The following is a 21,833-nucleotide window of genomic DNA, read 5'->3' as shown; positions in this document are numbered from 1 at the left end:
GAAAGGATTAGTAACTCAGAGACCTCCGTTGGATATGGCAATACATAAAATTCAACCTGGAGACAGGGTGTTAATTAAAACCTGGAAAGAGTCTTCATTAACCCCTCGTTGGGAAGGACCTTTTGTTGTTCTTCTCACTACAGATACAGCCATTCGTACCGCTGAAAGAGGATGGACTCACGCATCTCGGGTTAAGGGACCAGTCAACATTCCTGAATGGACTGTAACCTCTCAACCTGGGGATCTCCGAATGACGTTCAGAAAAACAGGACTGGTAAAGGAATCACTCTGAAAGAGACTAAGACCCAGCCTAGCTTATACTCCTGGTTTGAAGTATCTCAAGACCTAACCTTAATAAGAGTCCGGTATAGCCATCGGTGAGTGGACTAATCCTCTACCAGACTGGGGAAGTGGATTATACCAAATTGCTGAAAAAGGTGAAACTTTTCGTTATTGTTGTGATCTTGAGACTGAAATTACTTTGCCAAAAAGACCTGTACAGAAAATACCCTGTATAAAACACTCGGTTTCAGGCCCCCAGAGTTGGGTTAGTGGTAGATGTACATTATGTGGTATAGAGTGGTATTATGCAGCGAGTAGGCGGGACACCCATTGTATGAATTGTTGAGAGTTCTTTATTGCTTCTGATGAGAAACTGAATGTTTTAGAAGTTGATAAGTTATTCTGTGGATAGGAGTAGTTAGTACCAGAGAACTGGGAAATCTATTAAAAAAAAAAAAAAAAAAAAAAAAATTTTTTTTTTTTAAAAAAAAAAAAAAAAAAAACAAACCTCTAGAACAGTGTGCCATTAAAATTGCCTGAAAAACAGAGTTCACAAGCAATCAACTTTTAGAAATATTAGAAAAGCATATGAAATACATAGGTCTAGAGAAATAAAGGAAAACCTATCAAAACCCATACTCTCCTGAAGAATATTGACTGCTGCCGAGAAGATGTAAAGCCCCGTTGCTCCCGGCAAAGGAGTAGACGGAGGAGGCAGAGCAATAATACGGTGGAGAACAAATATGGGAAATTATATATGGATTGTGGTACTTTTGTGGCAGCTTTCCCCAAGCAGGGAAAGCCCACATCAGCCTTACAAGTGGACTCTGACCAGATGGAGCGATCTAAAAGCAATTAGGACTAATCTTACAGTGGGATCTCCCAGTTTCTCTGCTACACTGTGTCAAATAGCTCCTTTACCACATTGTTCAAATTTGAGACCTTATTATCTTTGTCCTGCATCTAATCCAGGAAAGGGATATTGTAACTACCCTGATCAATATTATTGTGCACACTGGGATTGTGCCACTATTGCCTCTGACTGGACCCCTACTTCTCGAGATAAGTACCTAACGACGACATGGGGACCACCTGGCTGCAAACCTTCACAATTTATTTTGTCTAGAGGATCAAAGAGGTATAGCAATTGTGAGTATATAACCCTCCAGGTAATGCAACCAGAAGACCCAGGATGGTTAATAGGAAGAACTTGGGGAATCAGATACTGGGAACAGGGTAGAGACAGGGGAGGGCTGATATTCATAAAAAAACAAGAAGTCACGCACCGCCCTCTGGCAGTAGGACCCAATAAAGTCATAAAGAAAAAAGAGGATAATTTAAATCAGAACGAGAGTAGAAACGGAAAAACCTCCACAGCTTCAACTGCCCCGACTGTAAGTTTTAATGACTCTAGTAGAACCTCAACCGACACTAAGGTACATGAGAAAGCAGAACCATTGTTAAAATCGATGCAAGCGGCCTATTATACACTTAACCACACTGACTCTAACTTGACTAATTCCTGTTGGTTGTGTTATGACATCAAACCTCCATTCTATGAAGGGATAGCTCTGAACACCTCATTTAAAATATCCAATCAAGGCAATCCTAGGCAATGTAATTGGGGAGAAAAACAGATAGGAATCACTCTCCAACAGGTGAGAGGACAGGGAGTGTGCATAGGAAATGTACCTCCCACGAAAAGAGACTTATGTAGCTATACCATCAAGGAACTTGATAAAACCAAGAAATGGGTTATACCTGGCAGAGAAGGATGGTGGATATGCTCCAGGACGGGTGTCACTCCCTGCTTGTCTTTACGAATATTTAACGAAAGTAAAGACTTTTGTGTTCAAATAACAATAATACCCCGAATTCTTTACCATTCGAAGGAATCAATTCTTGACCAATGGGATGATAATAAACACAGGATACAAAAAAGGGAACCATTTACTGCCATAACTATTGCCATGCTCCTTGGGCTGGGAACAGCGGGGGCGGCGACAGGAATTGCATCCCTTGTTGAACAAAATAAAGGAATAACCTCTCTAAGAGCAGCAGTCGATGAAGACTTAGTGAGAATCGAAAAATCCATATCATACTTAGAGAAGTCTCTTACGTCACTTTCTGAAGTAGTTCTACAAAATAGGAGAGGATTAGATTTATTATTCTTACAACAAGGGGGGCTATGTGTTGCATTAGGAGAAGAATGTTGTTTTTATGCAGATCATTCAGGGGTAGTTCGTGAATCTATGACTAAATTGCGTGAAGGAATTCTTCAAAGGAAAAGGGAAAGAGAAACTCAACAAAACTGGTTTGAATCATGGTTTAACAAATCACCCTGGTTAACTACTTTAATTTCTACCCTAATGGGCCCTCTAATAATGTTGTTAATTACTTTGACATTTGGTCCTTGTATTTTGAATAAATTTGTAACTTTTGTTAAAAGTAGGATTGAAACGGTACAACTTATGGTAATGAGACAGCCATATTCCGAATCGAGCGAAGAAACATCTAAAGCTGAACCAATTCTTACCTTGAGTGCAGCCCGAGAAGCTGTAATAAGGTTTGATAAGCAAATTAATGATAAATAGAAAAGGGGGGAAATTGTGATAGCCAATAAAGACCAAAAAGGAGATAATTTGCTTATCAACTTATATTTGCAACACTGTAACTACAAACTGTGATAGGCATATTGATTGTATCATATACATGTACATTTTGCAGGTTTTTGCTAAGTGTTTTATATATGGGTTTTCTTACAGCCAAAGCTAAAAGGGGTTATCTCTACAGCCAGTCCTAATTCATGTATTCTTGGACTAACAGGCGCCTAAAGATTTAAAGTTCTACTATATTTACAGCCAAAGCTAAAAAGGTCATCTCTACAGCCAGTCCTAATTCATGTCTTCCTGGACTAACAGGCGCCTATAGATTTAAAGTTCTACTGTATTTCATTCTTAGGATAGTAGGGAAGTTTTAGACCTCTTGACCTTGTGAGGGTCTGTTTTATTTCTTTGTGGGGATGTAGTTTAGTTTTACAATCCATATTTTTATTTGTTCCACGAATCATGATTATTTATATATCAACCATAGCGTTATGTTACAATAATTAGTGATATTTTGTAGATCTTAGAAATATATATATATAATGATACTTAAAGCAATATGAGAGGGAACTAATTACGTCAAGAAAAGGACCCGAAAAGAGAACAGAACTATTTCCCAGCGGCAAGCTGGCACATGCGCAGAGGAAGCCGACCACATCAAAAGGATAAAGTGAAGCTAGCCGAGCTTGTCTCCTAGCAACAAGGTAACGCATGCGTACAGCTTCTCGGCTACAGAACAGAGCCGGCGCAGAGAGATCTGATGACGTACAACGGAGGAATCAGAAAAAGGAGGGGATTTTGAACAAAGACAAGCAGCTACAAACCTATAAAAGGCAGACTGAAAATTATTGAGGTGTGCCTTGATGAACAAGGAAGGTTCATCAAGTCACCCAGCGCTGTTTTGCTTATTTGATTTTATATAAATCTATAATAAATTTTTTTTCTACAATATTTAAATCTAGTGCGGATTTTACTTATAACACACAGTAAGGCGGGGACAGGAAAAGTTAGTCCCAGTTGTTGCTCTGACTGAGAAAGTTTTAGTTCCTACTAGTGTAGTCCAGGCGGAGACGGCAGATGCGAGTGCTGCGAAAGCTATGGGACCGTTGGACGCGGCAGCACGAGAGAGAGCTGGGGCCACTGACTTTGCAGGGGTGGCGCGACCCAGCTCTGCCCTTGCTGTTTCGGGAACCGCCCCAGGTGTGGCAGGCGCGACCAGAGATCGAGTCGTAGCAAAGACACCAGGAGCTACGAGAAAGGCAAGGGTAAAGAGAATAAATGAGTGTAAAGCCTCCCCCGCCCGTGCTGGCTGGCGCGGGGGAGGTGACTCCTTCCCCTATAACAGCTAATCCCACACAAGCAGCTGCAGTGGGTGCAAGTGTCGTAGAAATTTTAAAACCGCCTGGCGACTTTACAGTTGTCATAACAATAAAGATGCCTGCTCCCATAACAAGCGGAGCAGGGCCGAGAGCGAGAGCAGCCAGTGCCCAGCCTACCTCAACGTGTAGGAAAGGAAGGGGAAATCACGTGACGGTCGCAGACACCGACACCGCTCTGTGAGCGCAGGGGCAGCGTTGACCACCGGCACAGAAAGAATAAATCCAACCGCGGGACAGTTAAAGTCTGGGTTTGGTACAGGAGCTGCTGCCGCTTCTGCAGACGGAGCGGGGGCCGCAGCGGGCGCGGGGGCAGATCACTTCCTAGCTGTGGCCAACACAGGCGGAGCTACTCATGGCACCTTGGCGTCTGCGAGCAGGAGACCGGCTAGGGATGCAGAAGCTGCAGGAAAACCTAAAGCAGCGTCTGTAACTGCAGTCTCAGCCCAGCCTAACACGGGACCCTCTGGCTCCGCCATTAGGGGCGGAGACGGAGCTGTCGCTCCCCCTCCAACTCTCCCAAGCTTGCACAATCCGTACCCTCCCACCAGACCGAAAAGGGGGAGGACAAAATCAGTGTATATTTCCAACGAACACAAAAACTAAAACCCGCCAGTGTAATATATGTAATAGGCGATGCTTTGAAAAACTATGGGATCTATCTAGATCTGAAAGAAAAAACTAATTTGTCACCAATAAACAAAACTAAAAAATAGAAACTATCTACTAACCCCTGCGTCCCCTGTCTTTTAAAACTGTCACAGGCTCATAACCTGTGAAGGCATATTTCTACCCTAACTCAGTAAGGGGGGAATACTGTTTTATTTTAAATATAAACTAACAATGTGTCAGAAGTTAACTGTTTACAGACAGTTTGTTCCAGCAAGCAGACCTAGAAGCTGTACCACCAAAATTCAAGCTGAGAGCCATGGAAACAACTTTTATGCAGAAGTAGACAAATGTCAACTTCAAATGAAATACATCAAGACCAAAGGGTGTTATTGCACTAAAGGTGGTACAGAAACATATGCATATATTGTAATTATTGTATTTATTTTGTTGGTTTCTATTTTATATTATTTTAAGTTTCTCTTGTTGTTAACTTAATTGTTAGAAAATTGAAAGCTTATATTGCTTTTGCTTTTAATACATGAATTGCTTTAAAGCTTACAATGTTTATACTTGCACATATCTTGTTCCAGCAACAATTTGTAAACATCTGTGTCTCTCTGACTACTGCAGCTTGTGGAAGAATTTCCCCTAAAAGCAGTTTGATTAAAGGTCCATAGAATTTTCATGTAATAGTGGAATCATGTTTATCTATTTATGTTTTTAAGATGCTTTCTTATCTAGTGTCATCTAGGAATTTACGTGAACCTGAATTGCGTAAAAGAAGTCCTACACTAAGACCAAAAGACGGATAAGAAAGTGGCTTCAGTGCTGAGGCAGCGCTACAACAGCACTGGTTCTGTGGACTCTCCATTAAGACCCTAAAATCTGGCTTGCACCATTGCTTGCAATCTTTGAGACAACCGGGTAACATCGTTGTTGGAATAATTGGTTTAAATTGCTTAAATAGTTTACTGAAATTGCTTCTAGTTTTATTATTTCATTAGTGTTCGTATATCCATGAGTGCACCTATTTTAACAGGTGAGGAAGCTTTTATCCATGGAGGCAAGAGGTACCTGTATGACCACTCCGTGAGGTAAAGATGATCAACTGCAGTCTGGGACAGGTTGGAACAGGACAACCTGCCCCCAGTAAGGCCTAGAATTTGTCCAGAGAGCATAAGCTCTCTGTGGTGAGCTACTGGCACTGCCAGGGTGCTGTTTGCATCCAGATGCAACCTGCTTCAAGTAAGCTCTTGACTGACCTATTAAATCTGTGACTGGCAGTTAATCACTTTATATGATAAAAGCACAAGCTCCTCTCTCACATGATCAAAATGCAGGAATTCCAAGATCCAAAATTCCTGTGAAATTGTCATCAGACAGTCACACTTCATCGACTCCCTGGTTGCATAAGGAGGTTTATTTGTAAAATTGTTTAATGTTTTAAGATCTGCTTTGCAGGAACTGCAGAAATTCATCGTGTCATCTAAACCTATGAGACTGGACACTCCTGCTCATTTGTCCCAGTCCAAGGACTGAGTTTATGTTAAACACTGGGATTGAAACTCCTGCAAGCCAAATAGAAGGAACTGTTTCCAAGTCCAACAGACCATCTCCAACGTGGTCAGAGTTATCATCAAGGACCCTGAATTTTACCCAAGAAAAAGAAAAACCTCTGTTCCTGAGATGAGTAGAACAACAAAGACTGTTATAAGGACTGTTAAAATAGTGTTTAAGTTTTCCTCTCTTCTTTGTATTGATTAGTATTGCCAGTAACTATGAATTAAGTTTAAAACCTAAATTTACATTTGGCTTTAGCAAAATGCACCAAACATTCTTTATAAGTTGAGTGCTGAATTTGCACTATGGATTTGGCAACAAGTTTAAATTATATATTGGATAATTCTTAGAGATATTTCATTAAGTTTACTTCCCCAAACTTACTTCATAGTTACCAAACTAAACCTGAATAGAACAGCCATCCATGTTAGTATTAAATCTGCATAATAGCTTATTATATGATTAGTGTTAAGTGTAAGTAGTAGAGATTGAACAAGATCTTTGAGTCTTGTTTAATCTCTAAAGGGGGGACTGATGCCTTAAGCCCCTATTAGTTTTTATTTTTCTAATTTTTGTAAGCCTTATAAGTTTTATAAGTAGTAGAAGTAGACTTTAAAAGCAGCATCCCCCACTCCCTTTCCCTGTAGTACAAGTAGTTTACACATTCCTTAACCCTCTTACCCCATTCTATGCACCCCATATCAATCCTACCCCCGAATCCAGTAGAAATGTTTAGTCTCTTGTCAAGGCAAGACCTATACTGTTTAGAGAACACCCATATCTAGACCTGAACAACAAAACAGAGTCAAGAACTAGGTGACTATGTACCCTTTGTGCTCTGAAGATGGTGAAGATGATGAAGAGGTGGTCCCGAAATGCACTCCAGACTCAATTCTAACGGGGTGGACCCAGAGCGGTGCAGAGCAAAGGCTACGGGGTGGACACACTTGGGATTGGACAGATAATGTTATAAAATGTAACATCTCGGACACAGTGGCATGCGCGTCTTGTAACATCGATTGCCTTAGCACAATTAAACCCTTTCCTTATCTCACCCCTAATTAACTGCTCCTGAGTTATTTTTTAACATCAACATTCCACGGCATCAGTTTTAATCAATAAATGATTCAGTTGGTACACACTGTGTCCGTGCAAATAATTAAACTGTTATACTCCTCCTTCTCAGACTTTGACAGGTAGGACTGGGACCTTGTACAATAGGTGTGAGGCTGTGAAACTAGAAGGCCAGACAACTGATGAGGTGGGTGAAGGTTCTTCTGGGGGAGTGGGCCCCTTAACACCACCTGTATCCCGCATCAAGATGTCCTCTGTTAAGAGGAAAAGAAGGGTAGTTGTAATAGGAAACTACCTTTTAAGGAGAATGGAGGACCTGATATGCAGACCGGATCCAACTCACAGGGACGTCTGCTGTCTCCCAGGGGCTGGGGTAAGGGACATTACTGGAAAATCTCCAGTCTAGTAAGGCCCTTCTGCTATTGGTCGATCAAATTGGCAGTGATGAAATAACAAAGAAAAGTCAGAGGGCAATCAAAATAGACGATTGGTAGAGGGATAAGGAGCACAGATAGTAATCTCCTCGATTCTTCTGGTAGCAAGGAACAATATTAATAGGAATAAGCAGATCCATTGGGTCAGTGTATGGCTCTGAGGTTGGTGTAAGCAGAAAAATGTTGGGTTTGTTGACCATGAGATGATCTACTCAACACTTGGTCTACTGAGACCTGATGGAATGCACCTATCTCAGAGGGGAAAAAGAGTTCTAGCACAGGAGCTAGTGGGGCTCATTGATAGAGATTTAAACTGACTTGGAAGGGGGAAAGGGGCAAAACCAGTCTCAACAGTGATGAGCGATGGGATGGTGTGCCAAAACTTGAGGAAATGAGCACTCATGGGATCCCTCAATCTGCTTCATGAGGTATTGGCTACAATGTACCACACCTGAAATGTTTCTACACCAATGCATGCAGCATGAGGAACAAACAAGAGGAACTCAAAGCTTTGGTCCAGTCCCAGAGATTTGACATCATTGGCATAAGTGAAACCTGGTGGGATAAGACCTGTGACTGGAGTGCCCTGTGTCCTAGTTGGAACAGTTGGGACCGATTCATCACTGGATGGGTGTAGCCCAAAACTGTGTATTCTATAGCCTTCCATGCCATTTTCCCAGAAACTGTTGTCAGTAGAGGCCTGCGAGGTGGGGGGGGGATGTTCCTGAGCACCCTCATACCCTTTTATGGAATGAGCATCCTCATACCCTTTTATGGAATTCCCTGCTCTGAGGGAAGGACTAAACACCCTTTTATGGAATTCCCCGCTCTGAGAGGAGGACTGAACATTCCTGCCTGAACTGGAGAGTATATAAACCTGGAGTTTCGGAACCTTTTTACCACTCGTGGGATCCAGAGGAAGACTGCAGCTCACCACTCTCAACCAGACTGAGACCACCACCCTCAACTGGACTGCAATCACCACTGTTGGCCGGACTGCAGCAGCTCTCCCACCAGCAGGTTTTTCCCCTCTCCCTTTACTTTGGACTGAAGGGGGGGACCCAGGGAGCACCGCTTTGTTTGTGCCCCGGGCTACTGGGTTGTACTTTTGGGCTCTGTGGGTTAGGGCCGGTTGCTTGTCCGTGTGGTCGTACTTATTGTATTATTTTATTAAATTGTTATTCTGACTTGTAATCTCTCTTTTGAGTTGGGTTGGTTTCCCCTGCTGGTTAACTTTTAAACCAGCACATTTTGGCGCCCAACGTGGGACAGAGAGAGAGAAGTCAGAATCACAATTTCATTTTAAGCATTTGTCTATTTGGATATAGAAACTCCCTGATCACCATGTTGTTTGATGCATTCACATGGATGTTGTATCTGAACCTGTTCATATTTCCACAGATGGGGAACTATTTGCCTGTTTTGATGCTCTCTTTAAGACCAGGGAGAGGGATCCAAATTGCTTTATTAGTATACTATATTTATGTCATCATAACATCAGAAGCAATGAGTTTCATTGTAAATGTGTATTCAGTCCTGTTTGCCTGTCCTGGTTTGGGTTGCTACCTCTGGGACCTCATTAAATATCGCACCCAGCCCTTTGGGGGAACAGGGGGAATGGTCGTTTCCAGCCTCTCACCTCCTTCTTCCCCTTCAGGCCTGCTATAACAGTTTTTGAAAATATTGAGTTCCCTTTTGATGTTAAGGACAGTATAATGTTATTGTTAGTGTTACTTTGTCTGCTCTGTACTGTCTACACCATGTTTAGGGTCAGAACAGGGCCTTCTAGGGAGGTTGTTTGGACACCTGCCCTGGGAGCAGATAATGCTGAGTGGCACGGGAAGTGGGAGGACATCGACCAGTATTTGGAGAAGTTTTCCAATGATCTGGAAATTCACCCCTGAACAACTGCAGGATCCTGTTAGCATGATAAGACTGGTGAAGGGAAAATGCTCTGGCAGCTCCAGAGATGGCCAGCTCACAGCAACCTGCTGGACCCTGGCCACTGCCTACTGGACACTACTTGACATGGTACAGCACTGTCAGGGGAAGAAGAGAAGGAGCAAATCCACAGGCACCACATCCACCCAAACCACAGCTGAGTCAGAGGGAGAAAGAAATGAATCAACGGGCACCGTGTCCACACAAACCATCGAGGAACCAGAAGAACAACCGAAACCAATAGCAGTCACCCCTGTCCAGAAAAGGAAATCAAAGACTAAATCAGTCCGTATAGCAAATGATGATGAAGAGGCAGGACCTGCACATCCACCGGAGGAGACAGAGTCAGAAATAATCACTCGGTCCCTATCCCTGGGTGAGCTACGTGAGCTCCGGAGAGAGTTCACATGACAGGCGAACGAGTCCATTCTGACCTGGCTGCTCTGAATCTGGGATGCCGCAGCTAACGATAGAATTCTAGATGGGAGTGAAGCCAGACAGCTGGGATCCCTGTCTCGAGATGTAGTCATTGATCAGGGGATTGGAAGGAGGCAGGAAACTCAGCCTCTGGCAGCGACTGTTGTCCAGTGTGAGGGAGAGATACCTTTGTAAGGAGGACCTCCACGTACAGCAAGGACAGTGGAACACGATGGAACAAGGTATCCGGTGCTTAAGAGAATTAGCTGTACTGGAGATAATTTTTTCAGAGGACGAAAGATTCCCTAAAAGTCCAGATGGTGTACAGTGCACATCCCAGATGTGGTTAAAGTTTGCACGTCTCGGGCCAGAAATGCAGAAATGTATTCCCGCTATTTAGCAACACTGCAATGGAGGGAGGGAGAGGACAAGGTGGGTGCGTTGGTCAGTAAACTCAGGATTTATGAAGACACTGTCACCGCCCCATTACGAGCCCACGTCTCATCTGTGGAAACCAAACTAGCTGAACATGTCCGAAGCCTGGAAGAAAAGATTGAAGAGGGACACCAGAAGCTAAGAGAAGAAATTAAGGAAGGGGTTTTCCATATCTCACCAGGACAAACAAGAGTCTCTGCTATCAGGAGCCAGCGTCCCCCAGATAAGGAGAGAAGGTACACTCCACGTGGCAATCTATGGTTTTACCTCTGTCATGGTTTGAGATAGCCCCAAAATCCAATTCCCTAGCTCCATTCCCCCCTCCCACATCTCAACCCAATGTGAGATGGGTTTTTCCAGACAAAACACAACCAGACTCAGAATGGGGGAAAGGGAATATATTACAATGACTGTACAAATAAATACTATAACACATTATAGACATGATCACAACTATCTCTACCATGACATATAGTATTTACAATGGATCAGATCTCTTCTCCCCTCCAAATAAAAGCCCAGGAGGGAAAGAAGGACAGATCCCTTCTTCAGAGCAGCAATGTCTCTAAGGCAGCAGTCATCTGTCCTTTTCTCATGCAGCAACTGATGGTTGGATCTCTGCCAGCACTCACAAGGGAGGCCTCCAAGCTCCTCTCGACCCCTTGACGCAGGCAAAGGGGTCTTCCGTGGGCTGCGTTCACCCCAGACAAAGGTCACTTCACCACGTCATATCACAAAGATGCAGGGGGGTCTTCATGACGGTCTGGTATCTCCAGGAGATTCAAACTCCTTGCAGGACCTCTGTACCCTGTCTCAGGCTGCGAGTTTCTTTGTAGCTTGCAGCAAGGGAGGGCCCCCTCAAGGCCAACCTCCCACACTCCGTCCTGGTTGAGCTCTCAGGTCGACCGAGCTTCTTAGCTCCTTTACCCATTTAGGACTTCTAATCAGTAAGAGTCCACCCCCTCCATTTTTGGAGGGATCTCCAAGGAAGTTTAGGGGAGTTTTGCAGTTCTTACCCCCAAACTTTCTCTCTGTAGAAACTTAGTTCTGTTCTCTGCTGCCGGTTCTCTACCTTGGCTTGAGCAACTCTGAGTCTACCTTAGCTGCATGCTATTTCTACTGCTTCTCTGGTTCAGGTCTTATCAGTTGGCTTTTAGCCATAACCTCTGGACGCTACCGCCACTTCTACTCTGTCTCTGCTCACTCATGATGGAAAACATCCCCAGCTCACAGCTACAGACACATAGTCCAGCTTAACACTGTTCCAAGTCTCTGTAGCCCCCAGCTGGGGCTGGGGGGGGGACCCAGAGGCCCCAAGGGGCTCCGAACCCCCTTCCTCGTGGTCTTTCACAACATGACCACTTCTTCCAACCTCCCGCAGTTGCACCTTCGTCCATTGCTGTTACTCCTTCATCCATTGCTGCTACTCCTTCGTCCATTGCTGCTGCTCCTTCGTCCATTGCTGCTGCTCCTTCGTCTACTACTTCCTGCGTGGATTGGATAAGTTCTTCTGCTCCTTCTTCTTCTTCTCTTTCTTCTTCTCTTTCTTCTGTGCGTTCTGGTTGCGGAGATGGGTCCATAAGTTCCTTGATCTCCCTTACCCATGTCTTCTTCTTCTTAATAGGGGCAACAATGACTTTCCGGTTCTTAGCTTGAGTCCCAGTTCTAGTGGACTTAGTAGAAACGGCATTGACTTTAAGTTCTGTTTGGACCCCGACTTCTGTGGACCTAATAGGGACATCACTGGTTTCAAGTGGCGTGGTTTGGGTTTCTGTGTCGACCTTAACCCTTTGAAGGTGGTCTATGGCGGCTCAATAAGCATTAGCCAGGCCCCAGCACAAAGCGGAGAATTGCATATTCGGATCTTTGTATGAAAAGCACTCTTCTGCCAAACAGCGGGCCATCTCACCAGAATCAAACATTTGTTCTGGTGTGAACTCCCAATTAATGGGGGGTGACACATGTCCTACTAATCTACCGAAATCTACCCAGGCTCCATGCCACCCGGGGACTGGCCTGTCTGCAGCCCTTTCCAAAGTTCCAGTGAGTCCCTTCGAGGCATGATCTTTCCTACAACAAGGAAAGCAATACAACACCATTCTGCCAAGTTTAAGGAGTACTTCCAGTACCTTTATCAATGACAGGACTGTTGCAACAAAATTTAGATAGTAATTAGAGCCAATTTTAACCATGGGGATGTCCTTTACCAAACCTTTGATGTCAAAATTAAAGAATGGAAGCAACTCATTCCATCCATCCTCAGGGTCTGGACCTCTCCCTATAGGGTAGCCTAAAACAGGTATGAAGATGGCTAGAATTATAAGACAAATTAATGAAACAGCCTTTGTTTTTGTTATTATTTCTTCTTGATCCCAAAACAACTCTTTGTTTATATAAACAAAGTTTTCTTGGCTGCTTTCCCAGACTCTGACAGTGTTCCCAGACCTGTTCCCAAAACTATAGATTGGTTTTGCAAAATATCACCGAGCTTGGCTGTCTTCCCAGAAAATGTTTATCAAAACAAACCAAACTTAACCAAAATATCCCACTTCTGACACCAAAAATGTTGTACAAGTTTCAAACTGGCTTCCCGCCAAGTCCCCGAAACCCGACAACAAGGACCTGCTTTCCCAGAGAGCGAAGGGAAAAAAAAAACGACCTAAACAACCAAAACTACAGCAAAATATGTATATATATTTTATATGAGACAGATACATATAATGAGAATGCTATACACCACAATAGAAATCCTAAATAGCTCCCCAAAAGGGGAGACGGGAAGGGAGAAGGGAAAAGGACAAAAAGGGACTAAGACCAAACAAGTCTACACAATCTAAAACTCAGCAACCAGACAACTGAAGGTGAATTAGCAAAATCTCACCACTTCCCTTTGAACAAGTAGGATGGCTAGACACAGCCCAGCACTCTCCCCTCACGCATGGCAGATAACAGCAGTCGCTGTAGGCCTCGGCTCCAGATAAGCCAGACCGAGACAGGGACCCACTGTTCTCAAACCTCACCGGAAAGGAAGAGGGCAAGGTCCCTCCTGCTGGCTTTATTTATACCTCCAGTTACGTAAAGGAATAGCATGGAATACTTCTGTTTGGTTGTGGTATGTTTACATTTTCACAGGAGCGCTCATTGGACAGAATTTCAAAACTTCCAGGGGTTTCCACCCCTTGGGGTCTACCACTTTTCTTATCCTCTGGGGGAAAACAAAGTCCAAACCACTACAACACTCCACCCCTCGCTCCTGCGAAAATGTCAGCATATCACAACAACTGAAAAAAAACTCTAATCAACATTCAATCTTCAATAAACTAAAATATAACCAAAATCTCTCTACTAAACATCAATAAAGCATTATCACAAACTTAACTTGACTCTTAGTACTTACATTACTATAGCCTGACTCTCACTACAATGGTACAGTCTGTGTTTTGTCTGGAAAACTCTTTCTGTTGCCACAAGCATCATGGTTCTTATCTCTTTCCCTCGATGGTTTGCAACCATCCTCTGCTACCATTTATGTCATGGTTTGAGATAGCCCCAAAATCCAATTCCCTAGCTCCATTCCCCCCTCCCACATCTCAACCCAATGTGAGATGGGTTTTTCCAGATAAAACACAACCAGACTCAGAATGGGGGAAAGGGAATATATTACAATGACTGTACAAATAAATACTATAACACATTATAGACACGATCACAACTATCTCAACCATGACATAAATGGTAGCAGAGGATGGTTGCAAACCATCGAGGGAAAGAGATAAGAACCATGATGCTTGTGGCAACAGAAAGAGTTTTCCCCAAATAAAATTGGGTTGAGATGTGGGAGGGGGGAATGGAGCTAGGGAATTGGATTTTGGGGCTATCTCAAACCATGACAACCTCCATGAACACGGAGAAGATATGAGGAAGTGGGATGGGAAACCCACCTCTTCCTTAGCAACCCGGGTACGTGAACTGAAAAGAGGAACAAGTACCACAAGGAACTCTTCAAGGGTAAATGCTGCTCCAGTCTCTCGTGGGCAAGACTCCAGATGGTACAGGAATGATGATACGTCTGATCCTCTTGAAGGGACCTCCAGGTCATACTCACAAGAAGAGCACAATGAGTACCATGACCAGGACTAGGGGTGCCCTGCCTCTAGCCAGGTAGAGGAGAGGGACAATCGAGTCTATTGGACAGTGTGGATTCGGTGGCCTGGCACATCAGAACCACAAAGATATAAGGCCTTAGTGGACACCGACGCACAATGTACTTCAATGCCATCAAGATACGTAGGGGCAGAATCCGTCTCCATTTCTGGGGTAACAGGGGGATCCCAACAGCTGACTGTACTGGAAGCTGAAGTGAACCTGACTGGGAAGGAATGGCATAGACACCCCATCGTGACTGGCCCAGAGGCCCCGTGCATCCTTGGCATAGATTACCTGAGGAGTGGGTATTTCAAAGACCCAAAAGGACTTCGTTGGGCTTTTGGCATAGCTACTGTGGAGACAGAGGAAATTAGACAGTTGAACACCTTGCCTGGTCTCTCAGAGGACCCCTCTGCTGTGGGACTGCTGAAGGTTGAAGAACAATTGGTACCGATAGCCACAGCAACAGTGCACCGTCGGCAATACCGCACGGACCGAGACTCTGTGACTCCTATACATAAGATGATCTGTGACCTGGAGACCCAGGGGGTGGTCAGCAAGACTCGCTCACCCTTTAATAGCCCTATATGGCCAGTCCGTAAGTCCAGCGGAGAGTGGAGGCTGACAGTGGATTATTGTGGACTCAATGAAGTCACACCACTCCTGAGTGCTGCTGTGCCGGACATGCTGGAGCTCCAGTACGAGCTGGAGTCCAAGGCAATCAAGTGGTACGCCACCATTGACATTGCCAATGCCTTTTTCTCCATTCCTTTGGCAGCGGAGTGCAGGCCACAATTTGCTTTCACTTGGAGAGGTGTGCAGTACACTTGGAATCGACTGCTTCAGGGGTGGAAACACAGTCCCAGCATTTGCCATGGACTGATCCAGACTGCACTGGAAAAGGGCGAGGCTCCAGAACATCTACAGTACATTGACGACATCATTGTATGGGGGAACACAGCGGGGGAAGTCTTCGAGAAAGGAGAGAAGATAATCCAGATTCTCCTAAGAGTTGGTTTTGCCATTAAACAGAGTAAGGTCAAGGGACCTGCTCAGGAAATTCAGTTCCTAGGAGTGAAGTGGCAAGATGGACGCCGCCTAATTCCAATGGAGGTGATTAACAAAATAGCAACCATGTCCCCACCAACCAGTAAGAAGGAAACACAGGCTTTCCTAGACGTTGTGGGTTTTTGGAGGATGCATATCCCCGAGTACAGTCAGATTGTAAGCCCTCTCTACCTTGTGACACGGAAGAAAAATGATTTCCAGTGGGACCCTGAACAACAACAAGCCTTTGAACAAATTAAACAGGAGATTGCCCATGCGGTAGCCCTTGGACCAGTAAGGACTGGACAGGATGTGAAGAACATGCTCTACACTGCAACCGGGAAGAATGGTCCTTCCTGGAGCCTCTGGCAGAAGGTGCCTGGGGAGACCCGAGGACGACCGCTGGGATTCTTGAGTCAGGGATACAAAGGATCTGAAGCCAGCTATACACCAACTGAGAAAGAGATCCTGGCTGCTTATGAAGGAGTTTGAGCTGCCTCAGAAGTGATTGGCACCGAAGCGCAACTCCTCCTGGCACCCCGACTACCAGTGCTGGGCTGGATGTTCAAGGGAAGAATTCCTTCTACACATCACGCCACCGATGCCACATGGAGTAAGTGGATTGCTCTGATCACGCAGCGAACACGGATAGGGAATCCTAATCGCCCTGGGATTCTGGAAATTATCACCAATTGACCCGAAGGTGAGAGTTTCAGACTATCCTCTGAAGAAGAAGAGGAGCAGGTGACGCGGGCTGAGGAGGTCCCACCATATGACAAGCTACCAGCAGATGAAAGGCGATATGCGCTCTTCACGGATGACTCCTGTCGCATGGTAGGGACAAACCGAAAACGGAAGGCAACCGTGTGGAGTCCCACACGACGAGTTGCAGAAGCGACTGAAGGACAAGGCGGGTCAAGTCAGTTTGCAGAGCTTAAAACCGTTCAGTTGGCTTTGGATATAGCTGAATGAGAGAAGTGACCAAGACTCTATCTCTACACTGACTCATGGATGGTGGCCAATGCTCTGTGGGGATGGCTGGAGCGATGGAAAAAGGCCAACTGGCAACGCCAAGGGAACCCCATCTGGGCGGCAGAGATATGACAGGACATCGCTGGCTGGGTAGAGAAGCTGAGTGTGAAGGTCGGTCACGTAGATGCTCATGTAGGCAAGAAACGGGCTAATGAGGAACATCGTAACAACGAGCAGGCAGACCGAGCTGCCAGGATGAAAGTCTCTCAGGTAGATCTGGATTGGCAGCACAAAGGAGAATTATTTCTGGTTCGATGGGCCCATGACACCTCCGGTCACCAGGGGAGAGATGCAACATACAGATGGGCTCGTGACTGAGGGGTGGACTTAACCAAGGACATTGTCTCACAGGTCATTCATGACTGTGAGACGTGCTGCCATCAAGCAGGCCAAGCGGGTGAAACCTCTATAGTATGGTGGACGGTGGTCGAAGTACAGGTATGGGGAAACCTGGCAAGTTGACTACATCACACTCCCCAAAACCTGCCAAGGCAAGCACTACGTACTGACCATGGTAGAAGGAAGTACTGGGTGGTTGGAGACATACCCCGTGCCTCATGCCACTGCCCGGAATACCATCCTGGGCCTTGAAAAACAAGTCCTGTGGTACCCCGGAGAGAACTGAGTCTGATAATGGGACCCATTTCAAGAATGGCCTCGTAGACACCTGGACCAAAGAGCACGGCATTGAGTGGGTGTATCATATCCCCTACCAAGCACCAGCAACTGGAAAAGTTGAGCGGTGCAACGGACTGCTGAAAACCACCCTGAAGGCACTGCGTGGGGAGACTCTCAAACGCTGGGAGTTGCATTTAGCAAAGGCTACCTGGTTGGTCAACACCCGAGGCTCCATCAATCGAACTGACCCTGCCCAGTCAGAACCTTTGCATACTGTAGATGAAGTCCCCGTGGTGCATATGAGAGGAATGTTAGGGAAGACTGTTTGGATTAGTCCCACCTCAAGCAAAGGCAAACCCATCCGAGGGATTGTTTTTGCTCAAGGACCTGGTTCCACCTGGTGGGTAATGCAAAAAGATGGGGAGACACGTTGTGTACCACAAGGGGACCTAATTTTGAGTGAGAATGGTCTGGAATGTTTCATTGTATATATATATATATAAGTGTATATAGTTTTAAGGAGACATAGTTTTTAAGGGGGTTAATTTGGGCATGACATGGATGGCATAGAATAAGGGGTGGATAATGTCCTAGTTAGAACAGCTGGGACCGATTCATCACTGGATGGGTGTAGCCCAAAACTGTGTATTCTATAGCCTTCCATGCCATTTTCCCAGAAACTGTTGTCAGTAGAGGCCTGCGAGGTGGGGGGGGGATGTTCCTGAGCACCCTCATACCCTTTTATGGAATGAGCATCCTCATACCCTTTTATGGAATTCCCTACTCTGAGGGAAGGACTAAACACCCTTTTATGGAATTCCCCGCTCTGAGAGGAGGACTGAACATTCCTGCCTGAACTGGAGAGTATATAAACCTGGAGTTTCGGAACCTTTTTACCACTCGTGGGATCCAGAGGAAGACTGCAGCTCACCGCTCTCAACCAGACTGAGACCACCACCCTCAACTGGACTGCAATCACCACTGTTGGCCGGACTGCAGCAGCTCTCCCACCAGCAGGTTTTTCCCCTCTCCCTTTGCTTTGGACTCAAGGGGGGGACCCAGGGAGCACCTCTTTGTTTGTGCCCCGGGCTGCTGGGTTGTACTTTTGGGCTTTGTGGGTTAGGGCCGGTTGCTTGTCCTTGTGGTCGTACTTATTGTATTATTTTATTAAATTGTTATTCTGACTTGTAATCTCTCTTCTGAGTTGGGTTGGTTTCCCCTGCTGGTTAACTTTTAAACCAGCACACCCTGTTAGATGGTTACGGGCTCTTCAGGAGGGATAGGCAGGGCAGAAGAGGCCGAGGGGTGGCACTGTATGTAATAGAAGGGTTAGAATGTATGGAGCTCATAGTTGGCAATGACACAGTTGAGAGCTACTGGGTAAGAATCAAGGGGCAAACAAATAATGGGGTTGTCATTGTGGGAGTCTACTTTAGACCTCCTAGGCAGGATGATGGCACCAATGAACTATTCTTTGAGGAACTAAGGGACACTTCCAAGTCAACTGTCCTTGTCCTTATGGGGGACTTCAATTTGCCAGAAATTAACTGGGAACATCACACAACTGGTACAACCAGGGTCAGAAAAATCCTATGAAACATGGCAGTTGGAAGGTCATAAAACCCAGCAACTGGGATCTCTTGCTAGAGATCATGAAATTGAAAGAGGAATTGGAAAAGAAGGAGCAATTTGCAGTCTCTGGAGATGGCTCCTCTCAAGCATGAGGGCAAGGTACCCATTTAAGGAAGATCTTATGAACTCACCAGGAAAGTGGACCACTGCAGACAAAGGTATCCAGTACTTGAGAGAATTAGCAGTGCTGGAAATTGTTTATAGTAATCTAAGAAGTGATAATGTCCCTAAAGTTCCAGAGGACATCCCTTGCACAATGGTCATGTGGAGGAAGGTGGTTCAAAGCACCCCTGCATCATATTCAAACAGATTGGTACCATTATATTACCTGCAAATGGATACACCAACTGTAGAGGTAACATCCTTCCTGGCTCCAAAATGTAGAAGAAACTCTAGGCACTTCCTCATCCCCACAGGTCAGCACCTCAGCTCTAAGGGGCAGCCCAAGAGATTGGTCCTCTCCTGCCCCGGTCTGAGGGAAAGGAAGCCCCAAGCGCAGGTCACATGGTGAACTCTGGTTCTTTCTGCGTGACCAGGAGGAAGACATGAGGAACTGGGATGGTGAACCCAACTCTAAGCTGGAAGCCTGGCTATGTGAACTGAGAGATAAGAGAGCTGTTAAGAAGGGGTCAACCAAGAAGACTGTCAATGTAGTCGCCGCAGAGACCCAAGAAAGAAATCAGAGACCTCTCAGACGTAAGAGGACTGAAATCAACTCCTTTGATCCTGGTGAGGGGACTTCTGGTCTGGCATCACAAAGGTCAGACAGTGGATACTCTGACCAGGAACAGGAAATAGAGGGTCCCTGCCTTCGACCAGGAGGAGGAAAGGGATGACCGAGCATACTGGACTGTGTGGATTCAATGACCTGGCACATCAGATCCACAGAGGTATAGAGCTTTAGTAGATACTGGTGCACACTGATGCTATCAAGGCACAGGAGTGCAGAACTGTAGCAGGGAGGATGACGAAACTGAAACCAGTACACCATAGAAAGCTTAACACAAACAATATTTATTACAAAGAAGTGGACAAGTAAACGGGAACCTGAGAGAGAGAGAAAAGGAGGGAAATAAGCCCTAAGTACAACACCTCACTCACTCAAGGTGTCACGAGGTTGTCTTACCAACTCCAAATGCCTAGAATTTCCTGTAGCAGCAGCTGCATCCTCGGAGTGTCGACAGGTTCCCAAGATAGCGGGCGTCCCGGCAAAAGGCAACGTTGTCCTTCGTGTGTAATGTGAGTCCACACCGAGCACAAACCATCCACTTTTTATCCAATTTACCGGTGACGTCTACCTGGGCAGGTGTGGCCAGCACTGCCCAGCTAGAGGCCTTCGGTCCCTCCCCCTGTTATGTAAGTGGTGCCCCTTCTGCGCATGCGTGTGTGCATTGGAATTTCCCCGCACCTGCACACTATACCTCGGGGGGTCTTTCCTAAATGAGTCTGGGGGCATACTTCATCACCCTCCTCTTCACTTTCTCCTTCAAATGCCCTTGAAGGACCATCAGCCAATAGTGAGGTACCAGTTAATTATAGTTTATACAAAATGCTTCCTTCAAGGATGAAGTTCCTGTTTATTAGTACTTGTTTTCTCATAACTTGGCAGGAAAAGAATACACTCTCACAGGTGTCTGGGCCAAAACACAGACCAAAAGTATCAACATCTAATTAAGCCTGGATACAGGAACCCATCTGGATCTCTGGAGTGACAGGGGGATTCCAGGGGTTGTCTGTATTAAAGGCTGAGGTGAGTTTAACAGGGGATACGTGGATAAATCACCCCATTGTGACTGGCCCAGAGGCCCCTTGTATCCTTGGCATCAACACCCTCAGGAGGGGGTATTTCAAGGATCCAAAGGGGTATCAATGGGCTTTTGGTGTAACTACCATGACTACAGATAAGATCAAACAATTATCTACCCTGTCAGACCTCTCAGAAGATCCATTCATCATGGGATTGCAGCAAATTGAAGACCATTGAATGGCAATTGCCACCAGAACAGTGCACTGACAGCAATATCGCACCGAGATTCCATAATTCCCATCCATAAACTAATTCATCAACTGGAGAACCAAGGAGTGATCAGCAGGACCCACTCACACTTTAACAGCCCCATATGGCCAGTGCGAAAGTCTAATGGAGAGTGGAGGCTGACAGTGGACTATCATGGCCTGAATGAAATCACACCACCTGTGAGTGCTGCTGTGTTGAAAATGTTGGAATTTCAATATGAACTCAAGTCAAAGGCAACCGAGTGGTGCCACAATTGATATCGCTAATGCGGTTTTCTCAATCCCTCTGGTGACAGAGTGCAGGCCACAGTTTGTCTTCACCTGGAGGGGTGTCCAGTATTCCTGGAATCGACTGCCCCAGGAGTGGAAACACAGCCTGACCATCTGCCATGGACTGATCCAGACTGCACTGGAACAGGGGAGAGCTCCAGAACACCTGCAATATATTGATGATAGCATTGTGTGGGGCAAGACAGTAGAAGAAGTTTTTGAGAAAGGGAGGAAAAATAATCCAAATTCTTCTTAAAACTGGTTTTTCCATAAAACAAAGTAAGGTAAAGGGACCTGCATGGGAGATCCAGTTTTTGGGAATAAAATGGCAGGAT

The 21,833-nt window shown here is 45.4% G+C and overlaps 1 long non-coding RNA gene across 1 annotated transcript; it reads left to right on the top strand.

Moving 5' to 3' along the window:
* The first annotated feature begins 8,312 nt into the window (after positions 1-8,312).
* On the top strand, positions 8,313-18,940 carry LOC116780056. The gene is made up of 3 exons (XR_004354299.1): positions 8,313-8,502; positions 9,152-9,155; positions 18,836-18,940. It is a non-coding gene; the product is annotated as an uncharacterized LOC116780056 (long non-coding RNA).
* Positions 18,941-21,833: the final 2,893 nt, after the last annotated feature.

This window comes from Chiroxiphia lanceolata, chromosome W, assembly GCF_009829145.1.
Source record: "Chiroxiphia lanceolata isolate bChiLan1 chromosome W, bChiLan1.pri, whole genome shotgun sequence".
Classification (NCBI taxonomy): domain Eukaryota; kingdom Metazoa; phylum Chordata; class Aves; order Passeriformes; family Pipridae; genus Chiroxiphia; species Chiroxiphia lanceolata.
This window is presented reverse-complemented; position numbering and strand designations above follow the sequence as displayed.